This window comes from Myotis nattereri, assembly GCF_964212035.1.
Source record: "Myotis nattereri genome assembly, chromosome: 13".
In the NCBI taxonomy this organism is placed as follows: domain Eukaryota; kingdom Metazoa; phylum Chordata; class Mammalia; order Chiroptera; family Vespertilionidae; genus Myotis; species Myotis nattereri.
The window spans coordinates 61,193,509-61,211,744 of NC_138088.1; positions in this window are offsets into that span (position 1 = coordinate 61,193,509).

An 18,236-nucleotide genomic window follows, 5' to 3' on the forward strand; every position below is an offset into this window, starting at 1 on the left:
GATAAGGCTCTGTGCCTGTCCGCGTGGCAGGTAAACACGCAATCACGGGGCCCGTCCTGCTGATGACACCCCTCCCCGCGCCCAGGGTCGCCCCGCGCCCTCGCCCACGTCACAGGTGCCGCGTTTTACCTGCCGTCTCAGCCTCTCGTGTGTGTGTGTGTGGGGGGGGGGGGGGGTCTGACTCTCTCATGGGGGGGAGTGTGGGGGGGTAGGTGTGGGGGGGATGGGGTGTATGTGTGGGGGGGTCTGACTCTCATGGGGGGGAGCGTGGGGGGTAGGTGTGGGGGGGATGGGGGGTGTGTGTGGGGGGTCTGACTCTCTCATGGGGGGGAGTGTGGGGGGGTAGGTGTGGGGGGGATGGGGTGTATGTGTGGGGGGGTCTGACTCTCATGGGGGGGAGCGTGGGGGGTAGGTGTGGGGGGGATGGGGGGTGTGTGGGGGGTCTGACTCTCTCATGGGGGGGAGTGTGGGGGGATGGGTGTGTGTGGGGGGGGTCTGACTCTCTCATGTAGGGGGGTCTTCTATGCACACAGTAGGTCATTACATTGGGTTCTTTTCTCCTGTTGACTTGATGGCTAGACCAGCGGGAGGACCTGGATGAAGAGGGAAAGGTCCTCCTCCCCCACAGCCGGCCCCACGTGGGACCAGGCGCTCCTGCGAGCACCTTGGGGGCCCCCTTTACGCTAAGTCTGACAACGAGCACACACCTGGCACTGCTGGCAGGGAAGCCTGCGTGACCAGCTCCGTCTCTAGGCAGAGAAGCGTGAATGCTCCCACCGCACAGGCTAGGCCGTCACGGGAGGCCTGTGAGCCGCTGTCTCGAACCCCTTACCACCGAGGAGCAGGCCTGGGGCTGGGGGTCAACTTTTCCAAGCACGTGCTGAGCAGGCAGTGGGACGGCCACACGGCCACACGGGTCCTACCTGGGTGCGTCTCCGTGGCCCGCGCTCCTGGGCTGCTCCTCCGGCTTCCTCTTCGCGCTCCGGCTGCTCCCGGGGGGCTGTGGGGACCCCGGACTCGGCGCTGACGAGGTTCTCTGAGCCGGGAAGAGACATCAGAGAGGAAGTCAAATAGGAATCTCTGAAAACACCAACACATTTCTCCATCGGCCTCTGACCACAATCCTCAAGGACTGGACCATTTACCTGGCCGTCCCACTGGGCACCCACCCACGGGGCAAAGCTGCACTTTGAGGACAAGGGGTAGCAGAGCCTGGCGGCCCCTGCCGTCATCTCACGGAGCAGAGACGGTGGTTCCGGGGGAGGATCTCTGCGTGAGTGAGGACCCAGGCGGGCACCTCCCCACGTGGGGGTCCTCCGCTCCCTGGAGACCGTGGGCACGTGTCACCTAAGGCCTGAAAGGATCCCGCGTGTTCGGGTCATGCATTTTCCTCCCACACCGTGGTTTTGCTCAGCAGAGTTCAGCTGGGAAACTAGGGAGAAGTTAGGGACGGAGCCCTGGCCAACTGGGCCCAGTGGGTAGAGCGTCGCCCCTGGACTGAAGGGTCGTGGGTTTGACCCCGTAACGGGCATGTACCTCAGGTGCAGGCTCGATCCCCGGCCCCAGTAGTGGCCCGTGCAGGAGGCAACCAACCAGTGTGTCTCTCACACGTCAGTGTCTCTCTCTCTCTCTCTCTCTCTCTCTCTCTCTCCCCCCCCCCCTTCCTCTCTTTCTAAAAATCAATGGAAAAAATATCCCCGGGTGAGAATGAGCCACAACAAAGTGTCCCTCGTGGCTGCACGGCTGAAAATGTTCCCTATCGTCCCCCAAGAATCACAGCACAGAGGGAGCGACATTTTCACATGAGGGCCCGGGTTTTTAGAACCGGAACCCGGCCCTGCTTGGCTGAGGGCACAGGGGCCTGAGCGGCAAACGCCCCCGCAGCCAGGCCTCCGCCCCCCCCACCCCCTGCCGTGAGTGATTCCCCAGCATGTGTCAGACGCGGCTCCTGCCCGCCAGCCACGGTCAAGGCCACTTCAAGGTCGTTCTGAAGAGACGCCGCGTGGCTCACAGGCAGCGGCGGCAACAGGTGGGCGGGGGCAGGTCTTCGCTCCGACTCGGGGCCACGGGGGCCACGGGCCGACCTTCCTCCGGCACAGGAAACAGGCCCTGGGCTCAGCTTCCTCCTTGAAGAAGCAAGGAGGGAGGCCTCTCCCCCTTCCAGCCCCGCCTCCCCCAGCAGGACGCCAGGGCAGCCGCCCCCTCTGCCCCCCTGCCCCCCATCCTGCAGACACTGGGTGAGGGGAGAGCAGCAGCGGGTCCCAGGGGAAGGCGTCGCACTTTTCAAGTTCGGTGCCAAGGCGCTGAGGGCGGAGCAGGCGGGAAAGGGACATCCGTCTTCCATGCCCCCCGCCCCCCCCAGGGAGAAGCCAGGCTGTGGGGGAGCTGGGCCAGGTCTCGCTCCACAGTCATAATAACACCCCCTTGTTAACCGTCACCCCAATAAATGCAATGATAAGAACACCCAGCGCCTACGCGACACTTCGCCTGCAGGAGCCATCGCAGCACACGGGTCACAATGAACAGTCCGTGTGCGCGTTCCCGCTCACTCAGGCCTCACAGCAGCCGTGTCACGGGCAGATCCCTGAGCACAGAGACAGGAAGCCACCGGCCCAAGGCCGCACGGCGGGCAGCAGGGGGCCAGGACGTGGACCAGAGGGTTTGGGTCCGGAGCCTGTGCTGCTGACCCCGACCTCACGCTGCGTCCGCCGACGGTGGACACGGCTGCGCGTGGTCACTGCCCCCTCCCTGCCTCGCTCCCAGCGGCTGAGACAACCGGACGCGACTGCAGAACGCGGCCCAGGGTCACCCCCGGAACAGCCTGGCGGAGAGGCGCCCAGAAAGGCCATGGAGCGTGAAACGCGATCACCCCCTCCGCCTGGGGCCGTCTGCCAATCGGCGAAGCGCACCCCGCCCTCGGAGCCCTGGCTTCTGCCAGGTCCGCCAGCATCCCGGCCTCCTCCTGCCCTGGCTGAGTAAACACAGCCGCTCCCGGGCTCAGGGCCTGCGTCGGCGTTAACAGGTATGCGGCGTGCCAGCCTGGGAAGGACACGTTCCCAGGAGACCAAGTGTTTCGCCATCAAAAAAAAAATTCCCACCTAACCGGTGTGGCTCAGTGGATAGAGCATTGGCCCGAGGGCTGAAGGGTCCCGGGTTCGAATCCGGTCAAGGGCACATGCCTGGGTTGTGAGCTTGATCCCCATTATGAGGCGTGCAGGGGGCAGCTGATCCATGATTCTCTCTCCTCATTAATGTTTCTGTCTCTCTCTCCCTCCCCCTTCCTCTCTGAAATCAATAAAAATCTATATTTTTAAATCCCGTGACATTACCTCTTGGACGTGGGCCGTCTCTCTAGACCGTGGCTCCCTGGTTGTGCCAACCAAGGGGTTCCTGACGCGGTTAGACCGGACCAGTGTCTTGCCGACGCGCCCCCTCTCTGCCGAGCTTCGGGGAGCAGCCCGGCTGCTGGTGAGGCCGGGACGGGAGCAGAGGTCACCCACGACATGGGCTCCGGCTTCAGAGCCACTGCCGGCCCCCAAAGGCGCAGCAGGGCCCATGCTGTCCCACGAGGCCCCGTCCAGTCCAGGCCTGCGAGGCCGTCCCAAACGTCTCCACCTCCGAGGCGGAAAGCCAAGATCGGAGCAGCTCGCCACAGCGGCCTCCAGGGTCCCTGCGGGCGCCCGGCCAGGCCTCGAAGGAGCAGGCCCCAAGGGTGGGATTTCAGGCCTCCCCCAAGAGATGTGGTAGAAAAACGAACAAGCTTTAGGTCAGAGAGCGCTGGGTTCGAATCCCCCGTCCCTGGAGGGCGGGCACCTTTCCTGCCAAGGGCCATGTGGACCTGACCGCATCCTTCGAGGCCGCACAAAACGACCAGCTGAACCAGCGCCTGCCCTGTTTGGTCAAACAATTAATTAGCTCACCCGATGCCTTGGCAGGGCCAGACCCAGCGATGTCCTTGGCCTTGTACGGCTCAAGGGCCGGACGTTCCCCACCCCTGGATCGATAGACCACAGCTCGTTTATCCAGTCGTCTGTGTTTCCAAAAATATATGTTTATTGATGTCAGAGAGGAAGGGAGAGGGAGAGAGAGAAACATCAATGATGAGAGAGAATCATGGATCGGCTGCCTCCTGCACGCCCCTCTCTGGGGATCAAGCCCGCATCCCAGGCCTGTGCCCTTGACGGGGAATCGAACTCTGACCTCCTGGTTCATGGGTCGATGCTCAGCCCCTGAGCCACGCCGGCCGGGCTGGCTGTTCTGAATTAACATCGTCTTGGATTCCCAGCCGCTGCAATTGGGCCAAAAGCAAATAAACAAACAAATGAAACGGACACGGATCTGAAGAGCGGAAATGCCGCTTTCCCTGCAAACGCCGTACCCGTCTACAGAGAATGTGCCAGGGACTGGCCACAAACCTCACGGCACTGACCAGCCAGTTCACAAAATCACAGGACACGGGCCATCCACCCGCAAAGTCAGCACCCTGACAACGCGCCTGCGGACACCCACATGAAAGCATGACGCCCCTCACACCACCGCAGAGAAAACGAAACGCTTGGGCACAACCTCGGACGCACGCAGAACGTGTCCGCTGAGCCTGATGAGCCGGGAGACGAATCCAAGGGACCTTCATGACGTGACACACCATGTGTGCATGAACCGAAGACTGGACGGAGGCAGGACGTCAGTTCTCCCCACATCGATCTATATGTTTAATGTCCTTCCTAGCCCGGTCCCAGCAAAGGATTTTGTAGACACAGAAAAGCTTATCCTACAATTCACATAAACAGCCGTTGGCCCCGGAATAGCTAAAGCAATCTCGAAAAATCGCCAAGCGGAAGGAATCGCTCTACCCGGCCTCAGCCATCGAGAGCGCAGGGGAGCCGCGTGAGAGAGACACGCAGATCAGCGACACGAAGAGAACCAGAGGCAGCCCCACAGAGCACGGCCAGCTCCTGGTCTCCAGGGCAGGAGACCAGTTCCCACACGGGAGACTGACGGGTGAGCGGGGACGGGCCAGACACACACACCCGCGAACCTCAACCTGAATCTCAGGCCTTCCACACAAAACGCACTCAAATGGGTCATGGATTTAACTATAAAACTACAGAATTTTTAGAGAGAAAATTGTCAGGACGTCAGGGCTGCACAAAGAGTTCTTGGGTTTGGAGCCGAAAGCCCTGCCTGTGACGGGAAAGCTGACAAACGCGCCTCCTAGAAGCTGCTGCTGCGAAGACCGCGCTCAGAGGACGGACGCGGAGCGGGAGTGGGAGGAGGGATTCGCAACCACGTCTGGCGAAGGGTGGTCTCCGGGCCGTGGAGAGAACTCTCGAGACGCAACAGTGAAAAAAAATGCGGTTAGAAAACAGACACATGAGCATGTGTTTCACCGAGAGAATCGCAGATGGCAGTGAGCTCATTACGACGCCCGACATCCGCTTACAGGGAGCACACAGCAGAGCCACCTGGGAGCCGCCCCACACACGGCCTGGCCTTGCCCAGCGGTGGCAGCGCCAGGGGGGGCAGACCCGACCAGCCCACCCCAACGGGCCCACCCCGCGGGGGGAGGGGGGCAGGGGGAGGGATGTGACGGGGCGAGCGGTTCTAGAAACACAGCTTGGCGACCCCCTCATTGCACATGTGACGACCATCCGACCCGGCAGGGCCCGTCGGGCATTCGTCTCGCGAAGTGAAAACATGTGCGCACAGAAGCCGCAGGCGAACGGCACGCTCACGGCAGCTGCACGTGTGACGGCCCCAACCCGGGAGCGACCAGATGCCCCTAATGAGCGATGGGCGAGCGGCCGTTCCCGCGTCCCAGGGACGGTGCTCGGCAGTGAAAGGGAGCCGACGCTGGCCCTGGCCGGTGTGGCTCAGTGGATAGAGCACCCGCCTGCAGGCAGGAGGGTCCCAGGTTCGCTTCCCGTCCAGGGTGCGTCCTTCGGGTGCAGGCTCTATCCCTGGTCAGGGCCCATGCGGGAGGCCACCCGTCAATGAGCTTCTCTCACATCGATGTTTCTCTGTCTCTCCCCCTCCCTTCCTTTCTCTCTAAAAATCAATGGGAAAAACATCCTCAGGGGAGGACTAACCAAAAAAATAAAAAGGGATGATGTCTGACGCACGCAGCCACCTGGGTGGGTGGGAGGGAATTCCGCGAGTGGACACAGCCCGTTCCCCGAGGTCCCGTCTGCGTGACTCGGGCCAACTATACAACAGCCTCAGATGTCGAAATGAGAGAGAACAAATGCGGGGCAGCCAGGGGTGGAAGTGGGGGACCAGAGGAGGTGGGGGTGGCTCTGAGGGTAAGAAGAGGGACCCCCTCCTGGTGATGGGGCTGCTCCAATAATTTTTTAAAATATATTTTTATTTCAGAGAGGAAGGGAGAAGAAGAGGGAGATAGAAACATCAATGAGGAGGGAGAACCATGGACCTGCATGCCCCCCACTGGGGACCAAGCCTGCAACCTGGGTGTGAGCCCTGAGCGGAAATCGAACCCGGGACCCTTCAGTCCACAGGCCGCCGCTCTATCCACTGAGCCAAACATGCCAGGACGGGATGCTCCACAGCTTGGCATTATCTCTGTCAGCGTCGGCTGTGGTACCAGAGTTTTACAGGATGTTATCCATTGATGTTACCAGGTAAAGGGAAAAGAAAAAATCGTAGGTAAAGGGTCCATGAGATTTCTCTGTATCCTTTCTTATGGCAGCGTGTGCATCTCCCATTATCTCAAAAGAAAAGTTTAATTATAAACAATTAAGATTTCATGGAAAAGAAATGTGGGCTCCTGACCTCCCTTGGAGAAGGGGGGGTGGTGTCACAGGGGCTCCCGTGCCCACACGCATCCATCGGCCGAGTGGAGCGGCTGCCCCCCCAGACAGCAGGACAGGAACCCTCTGCCGCCACAGTCCCTCCCGCTCCCCCGTCTCACGCCCCGCGTTTAACGGAGGACTGTTGTTTCCGGCCGCCCCGGACGCCTGGTGTGGCCCCTTGTCTTTGAATGATTCTTGTTTCAGAAAGGCGGTGGCCCGGAGGCAGAGGCTGCGGGAAACAGTGAGATGAGCCGGCCTTTTGCACCCTTTTCTCACTCCAAGACCTCCGTACCGGTCGCCCAAGTTCCGCTGAGAGACGAACGGGAAGTGTCCCCGCGCCTTCGTTCACCAGGGCGGGGACTTCACGTTCCAGACGTGAAAGGGGAGCTGAAGGCGGGAGCGTCTGAACGTCCCAGCCGCACGCGCAGCCCAGCAGCGAGGGCCGTGCCTCAGTGGCGAGAACCCTCCCAGCCCGGGGGCGACGGTTCCAAGTCCATTTGCTCAATGTTGATCGACGATAAAACCACTTTTAGGGCCAAACGCCATTTGGGGGAGGCGTGCGCGAGAGGCCTGCGTTTCACCGCCTCTGCGCGCCCAGGCCAGCTGATGGGAGGGGCGGGGAGGGCACGAGCCAGGAAAAGGGGCCAAACTCTCACTCTATTAAGTTTAAAGCACAGACTGGAAAGAACAACTAGTGCTTATAGCTCCAGGGCTCGCCTTCAGCCGGGAATCCCGAGGATGAAATGAAGGCGCCCCACCGGCCCCCGGTGCCCCATGCGTCGGGCTGGCTCCTCCTGGGCCGCGGGCGGGGGGGGGGGGGGGGGACGACAGCGGGGCCCAAGGGGCCGTCGGGAGGAGCCCTGCCACCCACCTGGCTCTCCGAGGCGCTCTGCTCGTTGCCCATGGCCAGTCCCGGTGCCCAGCGTCCCGCGGGGTTTAGCAGAGGCGCCTGGAAGACAAGAGGACATTCACGTCTGAACCCCAATGAGGCTGGAGCCGGGCTCACCGCCACAAGCCGGACGGCGGACGTGTTTGTCCCGCAGCCCCGTCACGGACACGCTCTCGGAGGGTTTCCTCTGCGGTTTGCCACCCAGGCCTGTTCACAGGACCCGCGGGCGTCTGGACTCCCTACTCAGGGTTGGCAGACGCCTCAAGAAAAAGGGTTTGCTGCTGCGTCGCTGAGTTCATGCCAATCCACACACACACGTCCATCTGCACACACATACCTACCTACATACACACATGTCCCTCTACACATACATGTCTACCTACATACACATCCATCTACACACGACCATCTACACACACGTCTACCTACACACACACATGTCCCTCTACACACACGTCTACCTACATACACACATCCATCTACACACGTCCATCTACACACACACGTCCATCTACACACGACCATCTACACACACGTCTACCTACACACACGTCTACCTACATACACACACGTCCATCTATACACACACGCCTACCTAAGCACACATGTCCATCTACACACATGTCTACCTACACACACACGTCTACCTACACACACACGTCTACCTAAGCACACACGACCATCTACACACACGTCTACCTACATACACACGTCCATCTACACACGTCCATCTACACACACACGTCCATCTACACACACATACACGTGGCATGACGGAGCATGTGGGGAGCGTGGCTGCAGGACACGCTCTTCTAACGGTGGGCTGTGTGGAACCAGAGCGCAGGGCTCAGATCCAACATCAGGAGGCGCGAACCCCACTTCTCTTCAGCAGCCGTGGCCTTCATGGCTTTTCCTCTAACCACGAGTTCCTGTGTCTAGGGGGCCGGGCGGACGGGAAGGAGCCGCCCCAGGGCGAGCAGCGGGACAGGGGGCCCCGAGGTGACGCTGTGCACTGGCCGTCCTGGGGGGAGGGCGCTGCCGCAGCCTCAGAGAACCCAGGCACGGAGAGCCTCACGCACCAGACTCTCGGCCGGGGAGGCCAGGGTCTGTCCAGGGCGAGCGCTGGAGGCCGGGCGGCCCAGGGCCCGGTTCTGGGGAGGCCGACGCTGGGCGGAGCTCAGTCTCCTTCCTTCTCGCTCCAGGTCTCCTGCCGGCCAGGCGCCGGGCTCCCTGCCGTCCTCACACACACCTGTCCCCGCCCGCTCCCCCGACGCTGCCCGAGCAGCGACCACAGCTCTGGCTCCTGTGCAGCAGCCACCAAACATACAACTGCGTGTGGAGAGCGGCCACAGCGTTCGGACAGGTTCAAGCCTAGGACTAATGAGAGGGCACAGTCCTCTCCTGGCAAAGCCACGTGCAAGTCCCAGCACAGTTACAGCCGAAGGCTATGGCTGTGAGCGTGACCTTATGGTCCGCACCTGTGGGCCCACGTGGCTGAGTGATGTGGGCTGCGGGAGAGGCAGCAAGTAAACAAAGCTTGACCAGGTGCATGTAACTGAGTGGATTCGAAACCTGCGAGAACGTGTGACCACACCCTTACTTTGCTCGTGGGATCTGCTATAAAATAAAGACTCGGCTCGCAGGCCGTGGCGCTGTCTCCATCAGAGAGCAGCGTCCCACCCAGCCCCAGCTCTCTTCTCTTGTCCGTCTTCTCCATCCTTCACCGCCCGCCTCCTCCTCAGGCTCATTGAATCTGGCTGTGCCCGGCCCACTACGCACCTTGAATGACCCCAATTAAAATGCCCCAAACTGCCCGGCAGGCGTGGCTCAGTGACTGAGGTGACTGACCCGGGAGGTCATGGTTCCATTCCCGGGTTGTGGGCTCAGTCCCCAGTGTGGGGCATGCAGGAGGCAGCCGATCCATGATTCTCTCTCATCACTGATGTTTCTATCTCTCCCCTCTCCCTTCCTCTCTGACATCAACAAAAACAAACAAATAAAATGCCCCCAAACTGAGAAAATCGTGACCTCAATTCTCTCACTCCCAACCCTTGAATCAAAAGACAATCCCTTTCGTCCCTTCTCGCCATTTGCTGTGTATAAGATGGACGCCCCCTCCCCCGCCAGTCACAGGCTGACCTACAGCGCAGAAACGAGTCACCGATGAAAACCCATCCCTTCAGGTTACTTTCCCGCGCTCACGGGAAAAGCAGGCTCCTTAGGAAGAACAGGGGACAATCGCTGTGCCCCCCGGCCGTCAGGGTGACTTCCTGTCGCACCAGCTGGGACCCAGCGGCTGGGACTTCACCAGGCGCTTCAAGGAAACAGTTTCGGAGACTCTGCCTCCTTCACCAAATTCAATTCCCTCCTCTTACTGGAAAGCAGAACCTCCGGACCAGCTTTTAGAAACGGGTCCGCAGACTAAGAAAAGAGCAGAACCACATCTGCTCCGTGTGAGTCTCAGAGCAGCCCGGCCGGTCCGGACGCGCCCCCTCCCGCTCCCCACTCCCCACTCCCCACTGTTCCAGGGGCCGTCAGCCCCGCCAGCTACTCACGTTCGCCGGGGAAGGCCTGGGACTGGGGGAAGGCTGGCTCGGCGATGGGACTCTCTCCTCGCAGGAGCGGGTGCGGTCTGAGCGGAGCTGAGCGCACGGCCGTCTCCACCCCCACGCGGACGCCGCCAGCTGTGCCTCATACCTGGGCTGCGATTGCACACACCTGCCCCCGGGCTCCCCGCCCAGGCCGCTCCCCCTCGGAAAGGCCAGCCGCTCACGCACGCCCGCCCGTGGCCGCCCTGAGGGCGCAGGAGGCCGGGGTGGGCGCGGGCGGTCGGGAAGGGACACACCTGGCTGTCGAGGAAGGAGAGACGTGCTCCCGGCTCTGTGTGCACCTGGAAAGCCACGTAAACGACGGGAGAGACGAGAAAACGTGTGGAAACGGGCGGCACTGCAGCCGGCACCTGCTGTGGGTGGGTGGGTGGGGGGGCAGGGTGCGCTGACGGGCGAGGCCAGAGTTTCACCAGGTGAGGTCATGAGAGCAGCCGGCTGGCCCGCTGCTGCCGGTCGGACCTGCCACGGGCGGGAGGAGGCCCGGTGCCCTCGGTGGGACCCACGGGCAGCCGCCCTGGCCAGCCGCTCCCCCCGGGGGCTCTCGGTGCCGACCGCCGCTCGCGCCTGCACGCAGCCAGCTGTGCTCTGTCTGCGAAGGCGTGTGCAGAGCCTCACCCCGCACAGGGCGCCACCCGACCCCGGCAGGGGAGAAGCCGGCGCCTCCTGGCGGCTGCGGACGGTCCGGAGCGGCTGGAGCGGCAGCTGGGTGTGGGGGGCCGGTGCCCACTCCCGTTCACACAGAGCAGAAGCGTGTGTATTTGCACAGATGAGCGGGTCAGCAAACTGATCTCACCACATGATGGAATACGACTCGGCCCGGAAAAGGAGCGGGCTCCACACAGGCTCCGATCGAGAACCTCGAGGGCAGGGGTCCTCAGACGTCTTAAACCGGGGCCAGGTCACTGTCCCTCAGGCCGTTGGAGGCCGGACTATAGTTTAAAAAAAACTATGAACAAATTGCTATGCGCACAGCGGCGGCAAAAACACCCGGCGGCCGGATACATGTTTTCGGCGGGCCCATGTGGCCCGCGGGCCTGCAGTTCGAGGACGCCTGCTCGAGAGCATCGTGCGAAGTGAGGGGAGCCGCACACAGGCCGCGTGTGTGTGAGCGCGTGTTGTGAAGCCCAGGACGGGCGGGCAGGAGGCCGGGGGGGGGGGGGGGTTGGCGGCTGCCAAGGGCTGGGGGTGGGGGTTGGGGGGCAACTTCTGGGGGGGCTCAGGCTTTTATTTCGGCAGGACGACAGGTTCTGGAACCAGACAGGTGGCAGCTGCACAACACTGAGTTGTTGTTTTTTTTGTTTTTTTTTTAAATATATATTTTATTGATTTTTCACAGAGAGGAAGGGAGAGGGATAGAGAGTCAGAAACATCGATGAGAGAGAAACATCGATCAGCTGCCTCCTGCACAACCCCCCTGGGGATGTGCCCGCAACCCAGGTACATGCCCTTGACCGGAATCGAACCTGGGACCCCTCAGTCCGCAGGCCGAAGCTCTATCCACTGAGCCACACCGGTTTTGGCAACACTGAGTTTTTTTAAATGCCACTGAATCGCTCGCTTTAAAATAGTTAATTTAAAAATACATAGACTTTTACTGATGTCAGAGAGGAAGGGAGAGAGAGAGAGAGAGAGAAGCATCCATGATGAGAGTCATGGATCGGCTGCCTCCTGCACGCCCCCCACGGGGGATGGAGCCCACAACCCGGGCCTGTGCCCCGACCGGGAATTGAACCCTGACCTCCTGGTTCCTAGGTCGACGCTCAACCCGAGCCCGCTGGTCCGATTAAAAGAGTTGACTTGAATGCTGTGTGAGTGTCGTCTCCATTTTTGTATGAGTGGTTGTCACGCCTTGAGGTTCTGCACAGGGTGTTGGAGGGAACGGCTCCCGACGCCGTGAGGAAGCTGGGCGACCGCGGCTTTGCGTGCTGTCGCCGGGTTTCTACTCGACGACGGAGCGGAGGCGTGGGAAACAGGACATGTGCTCCCCCGCCCCCCCGCCCCCCAATCACAGAGACTTTTTCTAGAGAAGACAGTCTTTTTAAGCGAAATATCTTGGATGAGCCAGCTGGGCAGGACAAGGTCCCGGCAGGTCTGCCCCAGGGAGGCAGTCAGAGCGAGAGCCCCGAGGAAAAGGGGAGAGTTTGGGGGGAGGCCGGCAGGAGTCACCCAGGACCCTGAAGGTGGGTGATGTCCGGGAGTCGGTGTTGAGAGGTGGACTCTGTGATGCGATTCCTCCGTGAGCCCCCGCTCCCCGCCCCCGTCATCCCGGAGCCTCACAGCACCTGTGACTGGGCCCTGGCCCCCAACCGGATGCTGGTTGTCATGCCGACACCCGTCCCGTCACTGCTGTCCCGGCCACCACTGGCCACCAGAGAGGCCGCCTTCCCGGGGAGAGCAGGGGATGCCGGACTTCTCCCTGCCGTTTGTCACCAGAGCTGCCGGCGCGGGGCGGGGCCGGGCGCCCACCGCCCAGAGCGCAGCGCCCACACTCCTCCGTGACCGCCTCTCCCCCGCAGGACTCCAACGAGGCCCCACATCAGCCTCCCCCACTTACCACTGCCCACCCGTGTGCGTGGCCGGTCAACGCCCCCCTCTGGGCGCTTCTTCCTCCAGCAGGACCTCAGGCCACTGGCCAGGTGTCTGTGCCCCCACCGACGGGGAAGGCGCCTGACCCCCCGGAGTCCCCACATGCAGGGCTGTGGTTATGCCCAGGCCCAGGGCCGCGGCGCCGACACCCGCCCGCCCGCCCTCACCCGGGGTGACCGGCGAGTGATTGCACGTCTCGGCTCGGTTTGCCATTCTGGGCGGAATCACGTGGCCGTGGCGTGTTGACTCCTGCGGAGCCGGAGAGATGAGGCCGGATAAAGCGCTGACTAGTGTCGTTTATTGGCCGTGAGTCTCGGGCAGGAGACCACACTTCTTCCCAGATGACTCGTGGCTTAGGCTCCTCGTGGGTTCAGGGAGGCTTGCCCCAACCAAGACGGACCCACAGGGCTGCCCTGCCCGCCGTCCTGTGTAGATTAAAATGTAAAATTCTTGCCCTGGCTGGTGTGGCTCAGTGAGTAGAGCGTCGGCCTGCAGACCAACGGGTCCCAGGTTCGATTCCGGTCAAGGGTACGGACATCAGTTACAGGCTCCTCCCCAGCCTGGGCCCTGGTCGGGGCGTGTGCGGGAGGCAACCCATCGATGTGTTTCTCTCACTTGGATGTCTCTCTCTCCCTCTCTCTCCCTCTCTCTAAAATCAGTGGGAAACATCCTGGGTGAGGATTCACAACAACAACGTTAAATTCATTCTAGAAGCCGGTAGTTTGGGGGAGTTTCCTTTTCAGCGGGTGCACGGGTGCCGCGTCCTCGCCACCCCAGAGGCGCTGACAGCAGCCAGGCAGCCTTGCCTCGTCCCGCACTGCCTGTCCGTCCATCAGCCGGGGCTGGTTTCAGGGGCCTGGCACTGAGGTTGCTCCCTGTTGTCCAAACGTGTATTTTAAAAACGTGTTAAACGCACTGGGTGACAGTGGCTAATCACATCACGTAGGTTCAAGCATCTGTTCAGGGTGTTTGTTCACCACCCCAGGCACGTCTCCTCCGTCACCATCGGTCCTTTCCCTCTCCCACCTTCCCCACCCCTCCCTCTGACAGCCCCTCCTGCTGTGAATGCCAAAGCCGAGCTCTGGCTGGGTGTTTCCTCTTTATGGGTAAACAACCGAAGCCCAGAGCGGGCACGGGTCCTGCCCAAGACCAGCCCGAGGGGTGAGGCCTGCAGAGGAGACCAGCCCAGCCAGGTGAGGCCCCGCGAGGCCCGCCCGTCCTGCGGCGGCTCCGCCCTCGGCCACGCAGCCTCCAGCCCGCCAGGTCCTGGTCAGCCGGGCCGGGGGAGGCTCCTGGCAGGAGTCCAGGTGCCATTTGCTCCCCGAGGGTGAGCTCAGAGTCACCTGACCCTGCTCCTCCGGGGCCTGGACGAACCCAGCCACCTGGTCCCGTGCTGTTCCCGCACTGGCTGCGACCGGATTCCTGGCTCTGACCTCCACCTGCCCTCAGCCCCAGCGGAGCTACTTATAGCTCTGTTATCGGGCTCCTGAGCGACTGCAAACAAACAGCCGTCGCCTGGGAGGGACCTGCCGGGAGGCGCCGCCTGCTTTTTGCTCTGTGGTTAGTGGCGGCCTGTGGGTGCGATTCCCAGTCAAGGGCACCCACCTGGGTTGCAGGTTCGATCCTCAGCCCCAGGCAGGGTGCGCACAGGAGGCAGCCAATTGTGTGTGTGTCTCTCTCTCTCTCTCTCTCTTCCCTTCCCTCCCTTCCACTCTCTCTAAAAATCAACGGGAAAAAATATCCTTGAGTGAGGATTAACAACGACAAAACTATCACATCGAAACGAATACAAAATAATATTGACTGTAAACTGTAATTAAAAAGAAAATAAACATAGGTCTCATTTTTTGCTGCTTGAACAGTCGCTGCAGGGAAGAAACATCTGCACAGCATATATTTCAAAGGACCTGGCATATTGGCATCCTGTTCTTAATATGTTTGCTCCCCTTTTTAGCGCTATGTGTTTTAACCAAGGCCACCTCCCCGAAAAAGGTTGTTTCCCCAGGTGGGGATTTTCCCCTGGAGTTAGGGAGGGAACAAAACCCCTTAATTAAGTGCCAGGCGGGTAGTTAATCACCTTAACTATGAACAATCACACTTAAGCTACATAATCTTTACTTAGGATAATCTCTTTCAGTTACTTCCTTGTAGCTTAACAGAACAATAGAGGAGTGACCTTGGAATGGAGATAAGAAACGCCCTAACCTTTGGAATAGAATGGATAGGATTAAAATCAACTGGTATAAATACAGATGTAACAGGAGAATAAAGAGAGAACCTGGCTAGAGAACCTGGTTAGGCTGATGATCAATTGAATACTGCCTCTGTGTCATTCCTTCTTTTCGGACTCCGTCCACACCTTTGGGAACCCCTGGACCTGCTGGGGTTGGACCCCAACAGTATCCAGCACCTACAATGTATCAGTACAATATCCAAAACACCAGAGCAAACAGCCGGTATGTGAAGAGGGAGAACAGTGGGTATAACTAGACACAGAGATAACCCAGACATTTGAATTAGCAAACAAGGACTTAAGGTTACTCTTATAACCATGACAAAAAGAACCTGCAGGAAAAGAGAGCTGTAATGGTGGCAGACACGGGAAATTTCGGGTGATACTAGTGTATATTAAGGAGAATACAGGAGAGAGATGGAAACCGGAGGGAGGAGGGTGGAAAAGCACCTTAAGAGATACAACAGCCCAAAGCAACTTGTGGTTCCTGTTGGGATCCTGACGTAAATAAAGTGACCGTAAGAACAAAACAGAAAAAACGAGACAGTCAGGGACCTATCTGAACACTAACATAATCTTTCATATTAAGGAAGCATTGTGTGTTTTTTAGGTGAGGTCATGATGTCATGATTATACGCATACAAACAAAGAGTCCTTATGTTTTCAAGATGCATGCGCTGCTATTACTGATCGAGTGATGGGATGATTTGCTTTAAAACAGCGGTTCTCAACCTGTGGGTCGCGACCCCTTTGGGGGTCGAACGACCCTTTCACAGGGGTCGCCTAAGACCATCGGAAAACACATCTATAATTACATATTGTTTTTGTGATGAATCACTATGCTTTAATTATGTTCAATTTGTAACAATGAAAATGCATCCTGCCTATCAGATATTTACATGACGATTCGTAACAGTAGCAACATTACAGTGAGGAAGTAGCAACGGAAATAATTTTAGGGTTGGGGGTCACCACACCATGAGGAGCTGTATTAAAGGGTCGCGGCGTTAGGAAGGTGGAGAACCGCTGCTTTAAAACAATATGGAAGTGGGGGAGGGGCAGGCATGAACGGAAAGCAGAGAATGAATGAAAGGCCATGGGCTGCATGTAGATACTTGTTGAACCCAGTAGTGGGTAGGCGAGGACTCTTGTGACAGTCTCTCCACTTCGTGCTTGAAACGCCCATGATAAAGAATTTAAAAAGAAAAGGAAGAAAGCGTCCTCCTCTTTAGTGACGGGTCCACTCTGGTGCCCGAGCCCACCCCTGCCGGCCCCGGGGGAGCTGGGAAGGGAATCAGGCCATGCCTTCCTGGGCATGTGTCATGCGATCTGCCAGGGATTTAAGCTGCTTTTGATTTGCATTTTCCAAACCAAATTTCCTTGTTGAACTTCAGATGTGGGACCCAGGTCTCCCGTAGGCCTCGAAGGCCAAGGGCTGCTTCCCAGGCCCTCGGTCAGCCCTCCTCTCCCGTCCAAGTCGGCTTGGTTCCTAGGACTGTGTGTCTGGCCGCTGCTACCTGGCTTCCATGTGTGAGGACCCCTCCCAGGGGTAACGTCCCGGGTTCCGCCTTCTAGGACCCGCCCATGTGACAAGAAGCCCCGGTGCCAATGACGCTGGTGGGCACCGTTTCTTCTCTCTCTCGGGGCTTCTCCAAGGTTGGAACCTGGCGCTGGCTCCTTCCCTCCCTCCGCTGCTGACCAGCATGTCCACCGGAATCTTTCCTTCACGCTGACGGAGGAGGAGGCGTTTGTGAGCCGCAGGGACAGGCTGGGGCGGGAGCCGGTGCTGGTGGCGAGGACGCACACCCAGCAAATGCCAGGGGTGAGCTGCCCCAGGGCAGGGCCAGCAATGTCGCCAAATGCTCTTCCCGGAACGGAGCACGCACTGATCTTGTGACTGACCTGCAGCAGGGCTGTGTCTCATCGCTCTGCTATGAAACGGGAGACGCAGAGTAGCTCTGACGGTCCCAGCGTGAACCGTGGTCAGCGGCCGCAGAAGCACAGTCCAGGCCTGGGCTCTGCGGGACCGGCCGCCAGTGGACACAGAACCTTTTGTTTTTGTTTGAATCCTCACCCGAGGATGTGTTTTTATTGATTTCAGAGAGAGGAAACGCGAGCGAGAGAAACATCCGTCGGTTGCCTCCCAGACGTGCCCCAGCTGGGGATCGAACCCACAATCTAGGGAGGGGCCCTGACAGGGAATCCAACCCTGTCAAGGGATGAAGCGCAACCAACTGAGCCGCCCGACCAGGGCAATACAGACCCATGTTTCTTAATCTCAGAGTCACCCACAAAATCACGTCCCCTCGAAATGAAAACGGGGCCCCCTTAGACACGACCACGCCAGCCTCCCCCCACCATCCCCTCTGCGTCCTTCCCCACAGAGCGGCACAGCCCGAGAGGGATCACGGGGAGCCCCCCCCCAGGTGGCCCGGCTCTGGGGGGACCCGGACCTTCCACGTGTCCCGGCCTCCTGACCACCCAGGTTGCGCCATCCCCGCGCTGTATTCAGACGTGGGCGTGTGGCTGGGTCTGATCTCTCTCCGACTCTCTGGCACCGCCCCCCTGACTGCGGCTGGAGCAGGTTCCCCTCTTTAGGTGACACACTCGGGCACCTGGCCAACGGCAAACAGCACCCCCCCCCCAACATCTGGGACACGCTGGCAGGTGGCAGCTCTCCTCCGTGGCTCCAGCCGCCCACGGCGCTGCCCACGACTGAAACATGCACCCGCGTGGGCAGCAGGTAGGATGATGAAAACACCTTCTCCGCTAAGGGAGGCCCGGGACAGGCCCCGAACTGTCCAGGGGCTCAGAGGCTCGCCCCCTGGCTGGTCTGTAGGGCAGCTCCCTGCTGCTCTCACCAAAGACTAGGAATTGACGGCAGCTGCGGTTCCCAGCGCTTCAGGCTAGGCTGGGCCTCCTGCGGTGAGATGGACACCCCCCCCCCCCGCCCCCTTGGGCTCCTTTGCAGATCAGAGCCTCGGACCAGGGTCGGCATCAGGGTGAGCTGGGTTTCCTGTACTTGTCCTGGCCCCCCACCTCCATCCCCCCATCCACCCCCCATTGCCCCCCCAACCACGCCAGGGGCTTATTAAGCAACCCCCTCGCGG